Here is a 9,695-nt window from a genome sequence, read left to right on the forward strand (position 1 = left end):
GACAGATAGGTCTATATGTGTTGTATCCATAAGCTCAAGGACGGCTAACATCCCGCTGTTATAAAACTAGTCAATAAACACCTCATACGAAAAGATGGTTTCTGAACCTCAGAATCTGCCTTGTTATGTTCTTTAGCCTTATTATCGACGTTTACTGCACTTTCTCAATAACATGCTTTATTCTGTGAAACCTGTTAAAGTTTTCTCTTGTTCTACTTCAATGAACAATAATATATTGATGTGTATGAATGGCATACAAAAGAAAGTACCAAAGCACATTTGAGAAAAAATACAATAATCCACTACTTTACTAATTTACAAAGCATCTCATTCTTACAGATTAGCATTTCGATTATTCCGCCTCGCACAGGCAATGATATTTGCGATTGAGGAGATAAACAAGAGCCCCATTCTACTTCCAAATATAACACTGGGCTACAGGATTTATGATTCATGCAGACTGGCTCGCTTTTCAGTGAGAGCGACATTCGAAATGGTCAACGGACAGGACCCAACATACCAAAAAAACGCCTGTACCCGGCAATCACTGGTTCCCGCCATCGTGGGAGACGCGGGCTCATCGGAGTCTCTGGCAGTGGCGGCGTCAATCAGTCCTTTCAAAGTCCCCATGGTAAGGTTGCCCTTTCACATTCTGATATGCAAATCAAGTGTAAGGCAGCGAAACGGGGCGCATCGAAGCAGTCATAACTAGTCTGAGAAAGGAGATGTTAGAGTAAATCAGTTAGTCAGTCGACGTTTCTGTTGGAGCCGGTTTCTTCAGTGGACAGTTCAAAGTATTGTTGCAGAAGGAGATAATGTGACCATAAGACATAGGAGCAGAATTAGGTGATCTGGCCCATCTAGTCTACTCTACCATTCAATCATGTGCGATCCGTTTTTTAAGCTCCTCCTCAAGGACAGTTTCCGGCCTTCTCCCTGTAAACTTTGATGTCAAGTCCAATCAAGAACTTATCAATCTCCGCCTTAAGTACTTTCATTGACCTGGCCGCCACAAATGCTTCTACTCCTGCATGTGGCAGCAACCTCTACAAATTCACCACTCTTTGGCTGAGGAGATTTCTACGCATCTCTGTTTTGAAATGCGTTCCTCTATCCTGAGGCTGCGCCTCCTTGTCCTAGACTCTCCCACCATAGAAGGCATCCTTTCCACATCTATTCTGTCTAGAATTTCAACATACGAAATGATTCAATAAATTACCCGTCATCCGTCTGAATTCTAGCGAGGACACACTCAGAGACATCAAACGTTCCTGCTATGTTAATACTTTTATTCCTGGATTCATCCTTCTGAACTTCCCCTTGACCCTTTTCTAAGATGAGGGGTGCAAAATTGTTCACACTACTCAAGGAGAGGCCTCATCAGTGACTTATAAAGTCGCCGCATCACAGCCTTGCTTTGCATTCTGGATCTCTTGAAATGTATGCTATCATGACATTTGCTTTCCTTACTACCTACTCAACGTGCAAGTTAACCTTCAGGCTATTCTGCACAAGGAGAAGTCCCTCTGCATCTCAGATTCCTGGATTTTCTCCCCGTTTAGAAAATAGTCTGCTCACTTATTTCTACTACGAAGGTTCATGACCATGCATTTTCCAGCGTTGTATTTCATATGCCACTTCTATGGCCATGGACTTTGTTAGTAGAAATAAATGTGGAGACTATTCCCTAAAAAGGGAGAAAAAATAAAAGTCTGTGATGAAAAGAAACTTGGGAGCCCTTGTGCAGAACAGACCAAAGGTTAATTTGCAGGTGGGGTCGATGGTGGGGAAGGAAACGGAAACTGCAAGGTTAGCAGTCATTTTAAGAGGTTTAAAATACAGGAGAAGGCTGTGGTTTTGAGGCTTTAAAAGGCAGTGGTAAGTCCTCACCTTGAGTATAGTGAACAGTTTTAGGCTCATCATCTCAGGAAAGAATCGCTGGAGTTTAAGGGGTTCAGAGGAATTTCACATGGGTGATACTGGGAATTTAATGGTTAACTTATCAGGAAGGTCGTTTGAGTTTTGATTCGTACTCGCCCATATTTAGTAGGATGAGTTGAGATCTCATTGAAACCTTGCGAATGTTGTTAAGCGCTGACGGAGTAGATGGTGAAAGGATGTTTCCGATGGTGGTGCCGTGTGGGACGGGGGGGGGGGGGGGAGAAAGGATCAGCCAGGAATGAATGGCAGAGACTACGCGATGGTCTAAATGTGTAATTCTTCTCCTATGACAGTCTTATGTTTGTCTGGTTTTCTGGTCTAAGGAATTATAGAGCAGGTATTGTCAGCAAGGAATGAATGCAAAGGAATGCTTCAGATGGAATCCAGGAGGGCTAATAGAAAGCAGAAATTTGCCTCAGCAAACAAAGTTAAGGAGAATCACAAGCACCAAAACAGAACTGTACGGAAAAAAAAAACTGATCTTCATGAAGATTAGTTTCATTATCGTTGCAGAGAGCCGAAAGAGATGGAGCAATATTGAACTGATCTTTTTGACTTTCTCATTTACTCAGGTGATTGACAGACAGACTATAAGACTGAAGTGTGGGTCGATAGGTCCAGGATTACTAACATTTCGGCACGGTCTAGATGAACCTTGTATCCCGTATCTGTGTTGTGGTACTTTACGACTCTATGGCTATGACCTCAGACAGCAGCCAGGTAAAACTGATCTTCCTCAGAAACATTCACTCCTCTAAATTAAACGTATTTGTTATCTGTACAAGTATGCAGATGTGCGTAGGTGTAGTGAAAAAAAAACCTTACTTTCAGCATAATCACATGCGCACAGCCTCAGATCAGCGGCATAAACTGAACACAAATTATTGACGATGACGAGTAAACCTGCAGATACTGGAAGAGATACTGGGAGAGGTGGAAGAAGTACAATGTGGTAGGTGCTGGTGAAACCTAGAGAAGGAGCAACTGAAAAAATAAAAGTGAACTGGAACCAGCCATCACCAGGCACATCTTCCCCTCACTCACCCCGAACTGTCCACATTCCACAGTGATCGTTCATGTCACGACTACGTTGTTCATCGTCCCTCCTCAGTGATGTCCTTCCTGGTACTTATATTTGCAAGCGCAGCAAGTGCCATACCTGCCCCTACATCTCCCCCGTCACAATTATTCGGGACCCCAAACAGTCCATCTAGGTGAGGCGACACTTCACCTGTGATTCTCTTAAGGTCGTGTACTACATTCAGTTCTCCCGGTGTGGTCCCCATAATATCGGCGAGACCCGACGTTTATTTGTAGACTACTTCGACGAACGCCTACGAGGCTGTCCGCCAGAAAAAAAAATCCCGGTGGCTACCCATTTCAATTCCCATTCTCATTTCGATATGTCAGTCCATGGCCTTCACTCCTGCCGTGATAAGCCAACACTCAGGTTGGAAGAACAACACCATATATTCCATCTGTGTCGTCTCGTCCTTGAATCATCGATTTATTGAACTTCCGTTAATCGCGCCTCCACCTTGACCATTCGCATTCCTGTTTCTGTCTGTCATCTTATCTCCTTACGTGGCACTCCCTCTAGTTCTCATCTCGGCTCTCCTGTCTGATCCCTCCCTTTCTTCAGCCCTTTATGTCATTCACCAATCAACATCCCAATTCTTTACTTCACACCGCCCCCTTTCCGGTTTCACATGTCACCCCTATCATCTTGTACTTCTTCCTCCCCTTCCAAACCTTCTTTAGCTTCTCACCTTCTTGGTGTTGACACGAAACATCGACTATTTACTATTTTCTGCAGTTGCTGTCCTGCCTGCCGACTACCTCCAGCACTTAGTGTGTATTGCTCAAATTCTGCGGCATTACCTGTTTACTTACAGCTAGTAACTCCACTAGCGTTTAGAGCAGCAAACAAGGACTCCCACATCTGTCTCTCCTTTTGCAATTTTGGTCTGGGTCGCAGCGGATATCAGGGTTTTCTTCTGTGTCCATGTGGCTTCCTCTCGGTTTTCTCAACTATCCCCCACACACTTATTGGGTGGAGACTCAGGACTACCGTTTTCCACAGATACAGAAAGATTTTGCATAGTTGTTTCTGTAATAGTTTTGTTTGATCATTTGAGGTTATCAACAAAATAGCGAGGATACAGAGAAGATTTACTAGAACGTTAACTGGGTTTCAGCACCTAAGTAACAGGGAAATGTTAAACAAGTTAGGTATTTATTCTTTGGAGCATCGAAGGTTGAGGGTGGACTTGATAGAGGTATATAAAATAATGAGAGGAATAGATCGAGTTGACGTGGATAAGCTTTTTCCATTGAGATTAGGGGAGATTCAAACAAGAGGACATAATTTGAGAGTTTGGGGGCAATAGTGTAAGGGTAACACGAGGGGGAATTTCTTTACTCGGAGAGTGGTAGCTGTGTGGTATGAGCTTCCAGTAGAAGTGGTAGAGGCAGTTTCGGTATTGTCACTTAAAGTAATATTTGATAGGTATATGGACAGGAAAGGAATGGAGGGTTATGGGCTGAGTGCGGGCCGATGGGACTAGGTGAGTGTAAGCGTCGGCACGGACTAGAAGGGCGGAAATGCCCTGTTTCCGTGCTGTAATTGTTATAAGGTTAAATGGTTATATGTTTATTAGCCCTGAGCTCAACACCGGACCTGGAGATTCGGTCGTGCACTCTGTCTAGCCTCTACTCTTTGAGCTTTTGGCATGCGTGACTACCAAGAGCCAGGGTATAAAGCCCTGACTCCAGCCAACAAAGCTCCCTAGGTTACTGAGCCATTCAAGACTCCAAACCACGACAAAGTCTTGATCTTCTTGGAGAAGACGAGCATTTGATATTTATCTGCTATCAGCTGTTTCATGCAGTAAAGTTGTCAGGACGCTGGTCAACGGTGGAGTTAAGAGGATGTTTGAAAGAATTCGGCATTCTCTCATTTTGGAGAAAGAAGTTAAATCAGAAACCCGAGTGTTGTTAATATTAGAAATTTGTAACTTATAAAAAAGAAAATGCTGGCAATATTGATATGAAAATGATTGTTATTTACCGGAAGCATCCCCACAGATTATCGGTCTGTTTGCCCGATTATTGGCTATGTTTCCGTCCTGATCTGATACATGAGACGAATTCAAAACATATGTTTACTAGATGTGACGAAATTAAGGAATACAGGTAATCGGTTTAACATGAAAAGGAAAATGTCTAACAGAATCACGGGGGGTCATTTTTTTCACGCAGAGCGCAGAGGGGAGTTGGATGGAACTCACAGAAGTAATAGTTGAGACAGATACATTACAAACATTTCGAAGCACTTAGACAGAAAAGGTTTAAATGGACGTGCGTCAAATGTAATTATATGGCACCAGCTTAATGGGCTGGTAAAGGAGGAGCAGAGCCGAAAGGCCTGTTGCTGCCCCGTCCGACACTAAGACATTGATTGTATCGGATAGGGCATGTCGGGAGTTGTTTTCGAATGGTTATTTTATCACAGAGCACAAAATAATTTCACTATTGTTCTAATTCTATTATGTTTTCTAACCAGGTTAGCTATTTCTCCACATGTTCCTGCCTCAGCAACCGGCGAGAATTCCCTTCCTTCTTTCGAACGATACCAAGCGATTACTTTCTTACTAAAGCGCTGGCTCAACTTGTCAAGCGTTTTAGATGGACTTGGATTGGAACGGTCAGAAGCGACGACGATTATGGCAACTTTGGGATGCAGATTCTCACTGAGATGGTTCAGCAGCTTGGGGTTTGCATTGCCTTCTCTGAATCTTTCCACAGGAGGTATCCGAGAGAATGGTTACTTCATGTTACACGTGTTATTCGGACAGCATCCACAAAAGTTGTGGTGGCTTTTCTCAGTAATGCGGATATGGTCAGTTTATTGAAAGAAATTGTTCGACAAAACATTTCTGGCATCCAATGAGTGGGCAGTGAGGCATGGATCAGCACTTCGCTTCTGTCTCCAGAGGAGAACAAAAGATTCGTAACTGGTGCTATCGGGGTTGCCATACGTAAAGTTAATATTCCGGGATTCAAAGAATTCTTAACACGTCTTCGTCCGTCTGCCTAGCCCGGTAATATTTTAATTGAAGAATTTTGGGAAAATACCTTCGGCTGTAGCTTGAAAAGAATAGATGTCATCACGAGGAACACAACAGCCACCTCTCAGCCTTATGAGTGTACAGGAACGGAGAGCCTAAATACTGTGACTAATACCTACATGGACACATCTCAGCTGAGAGTGACCAACAAAGTATACGAGGCGACTTATGCTATTGCTCACGCACTTCATAAAATGTTTTCGTGTAAAAGCGGCGAAGGTCCATTTGTCAATCAGACTTGTGCAACCATTTCGAATTTTCGGCCGTGGCAGGTTGGTAAGGCTGTGCAAGTGATTCGAAGGCAGTACCCTTTATATCTGTTTGTTTGTTTATGCAAACTTTTGGGTGACCGATGTCATATTCCATCGTCTGTACTTTCCTCTGGTAGGTTTTGCATTACATGCAGTCGCTAAATTTCACAACGAAGATCGGGGAAAGGGTAAATTTCGACAAAAACGGGGATTCGGTGGCTATGTACGACATTGTGAACTGGCAGGTGAATAGCGAGGGGAATGCCAATGTTTTGATAGTTGGACGTTATGACGGATCTGCGCCTTCTGCTGAACAAGTCATGATTAATGAGGGATCGATTGTTTGGACTGGTGGTCGCAGAGAGGTAATGCATGAAAATGGGGGTATACAGTACTATTAAGAAATTATTTTGAAATTTAAGAGACAACTTTCTCTCTGTAATATAGTAATATTGTAGCTGAAGTAAATTAACTGCATCATTAAAGGCGGTCTCGAGTTATTGACGAAAGGAACGAGTTCCATTAACAATATTATATTCAAATGTCTATCTTAACATCTTTGTTTTAAGAAGGGCAGAACTGGTTCACTCTTTCCGTCTGGTGTCTGTTCGCCTGTCTCTCTCATGCACACACACAGACACAGTCACAGGTACTCTTTCTCTACATATACATCTATATTTACCTTTCGCTGGGGTTTCAGAACGTCCTATTATCAGCTATGTATTTTCAACGGCATTCACTATTCACAGTGATACTGTTACGAATTCATAATTCACCTGAATTACTTGCGGAAAAAAGACCAAGTGCGTGTTACAGATTTCGCTGGATACCACTATCAAAGTCCAAGTGGGACAGAGAATTTTTGTGTTCTAAAGTCAGACAGCATCGACCGAGATGAAAGATGATTCAATTCGCTTATCATTTGACCCGCAACCCACGAATTAAATCCTCATAACAAACCTATCGAAGCGCCTATTAAATATCGTTTATCTGACTGTCTCAACCACTTACAACGGAAGACTGTTCCATATACCCATCGTTCCCTCTGGAAAAAGTTGCCCATCCGTTTTTCTTATACACAGATTTAATTCCCGTATCAGCTTAATGTTATGCCCTCAAGTTTGCTTTCTCCAACCTAGTGATATTTCTTTGAAAAATAATCTTACACGCTAACGTTCTGTGCGACGAGGTCCCTCGGGCAGTTTGTTCCAACTGCTGTTTCCCCGGAACAAGAAAAGCTGCTCGCCAAGGACAACCTATTTGTTGCTTTGATTGCATCCCGTGTGCCGAAGGAGCGATCAGCAACGCCACAGGTATGGAGTAATAACAACTTCATTGTTAAAGTATTAACAGGCGTCGCTGGTCCACTTATTACATCAACTTTCGCTTTCTTCTTTAAAGACTCAATTGTGTGCAAGATGTGCCCGAGCGATTCCTGGTCGAACCACAGGCAGGACCAATGCATACAAAAGGAGGTTGACTTTCTGTCCTTTGCCGACGTGATGGGGATCGTTTTGAACACGCTGGCGCTAATCGGAAGTTACATCTCTGCCACGATAGGCTGTATATTCTTGATCCACAGAGACACTCCGATCGTAAAGGCAAACAATTCGGAGCTCAGTTACCTTCTTCTCCTCGCGTTGAGCTTTAGCTTCCTCTGTTCAATCACATTCATTGGGGAGCCGTCGCCATGGTCCTGTATGCTACGCCACACTATGTTTGGTGTTACTTTTGTCCTTTGTGTCTCCTGTGTTTTGGGCAAGACAGTTGCTGTGGTGATGGTGTTTCAGGCAAAACTACCCGGCAATAATGTGGCCAAGTGGTTTCTTCCCCCCCCAACAACGTCTGGCTGTGTTTCTTCTTACTCTGCTGCAGGCTTTAATATGTATCGTCTGGCTCATAAAGTCCCCACCCCTCCCTGTCAAAAACATGACATATTCGAATGAAGTGATCCTTCTAGAATGTAATGTGGGATCAGAAGTAGCATTTTACTGTGTCCTGGGTTACAATGGCTTCCTGTCATTGGTTTGCTTTGCCGTTGCCTTTCTGCCACGAAGTTTGCCGGATAATTTCAACGAGGCTAAATACATTACATTTAGCATGATAATTTTCTGCTCTGTGTGGATGTCTTTCATTCCAGCTTATATCAGTTCTCCCGGGAAATTGGCTGTGGCGGTGGAAGTATTTGCCATTTTGGTTTCCAGCTTTGGGTTACTCTTCTGTATCTTTGCACCTAAATGTTACATCATATTGCTGAGGCCAGAGAGAAATTCAAAGAAATATTTGATGGGGAAAGTTTCTTCGTAAAAAAAAAACATTAAATAGTATTTATTTTGGATTATTATTGTCACGAGTATCTAGTTATAGTGGAAAAGCTTATCTTGCATTCTGTTCATAATTATCATATCACTGAAAAAGGACAAGATAACACAGCAATAACGCAGAATAAAGCGTAAAAGTAACATAAAAAGCTGCAAGGCAGGTCATCAATAAAGTTGTGTATCAGGAGGCTGTGAGGTACACGTTTCGATAAAGAACACTTTGGATATAAATGTTGTCCTTTTTAGTTACTTTGTTCTCCTTAAACGAAGTTACGGCCATTAAGGATTGTATTTGGGAAGCATTAATGATGTACTTTGAATGAACCGATGATGTCGCTGTACAATAAATATGTTTTAACTCGATCCGATTTAAAAGGAGCCTTCTGTTTTTTTTTGGTTAATGGATCCTTGCATCAAATATTGAGAATGTAATGTATCGTCTGAAAGGTGATAGATGCTTACCAAACAGCATTTTACAAAATATTTCGGATTTACTATTGTACAGGAAAGAAATACACGGGTATGTATAACAATCAGCTGTTCGTTCTGTCAAAAGTCAGGAATAACGCTCCCCATTTGTGGCAAGACAGCAGAGCTAAAATCTGTAGATTATACTAAAATATCTATGACTTCGAAAAGAATGAAAAGCTCAGCATTCAACAGATAAAAATTAGGAGACTGCCATGATAGCGCAGCAAAATACAGGAGAAATTCAGCTTGAAACGCAAAAAGAAACTTTCAATGTTTCGGCAGAAATGATATAATAAAACGATTTTCAAATTTGACTTAGGTTCCCGAGAGAGTCAGAACGGGATGATTATTTCGGGGAAATGACAGTTAAATTAATAGTTGCCTTTAATGGCGCATAAAAGCACATTTTGAATTCAAGATTCGGATCTTTTAACACGATCATCAGTTACTATTGTATTGTGATAATCTGTTCAATTGCTCTAAGAAAGTATTTATTCATTGCTACTCAGAGAAACTTCAATCATCTTTTTCAACAGTTGATTACAATGCTAAGTCGAACACACACCAACTTAAAATTTGAA

General features: G+C 42.1%; 1 pseudogene; it reads left to right on the forward strand.

The window, feature by feature from the left end:
* The first annotated feature begins 373 nt into the window (after positions 1 to 373).
* On the forward strand, positions 374 to 8,629 carry LOC132404281 (extracellular calcium-sensing receptor-like; annotated as a pseudogene).
* The last annotated feature ends 1,066 nt before the right edge of the window (positions 8,630 to 9,695 follow it).

The sequence above is a fragment of the Hypanus sabinus genome, chromosome 2 (assembly GCF_030144855.1).
Source record: "Hypanus sabinus isolate sHypSab1 chromosome 2, sHypSab1.hap1, whole genome shotgun sequence".
Classification (NCBI taxonomy): Eukaryota; Metazoa; Chordata; class Chondrichthyes; order Myliobatiformes; family Dasyatidae; genus Hypanus; species Hypanus sabinus.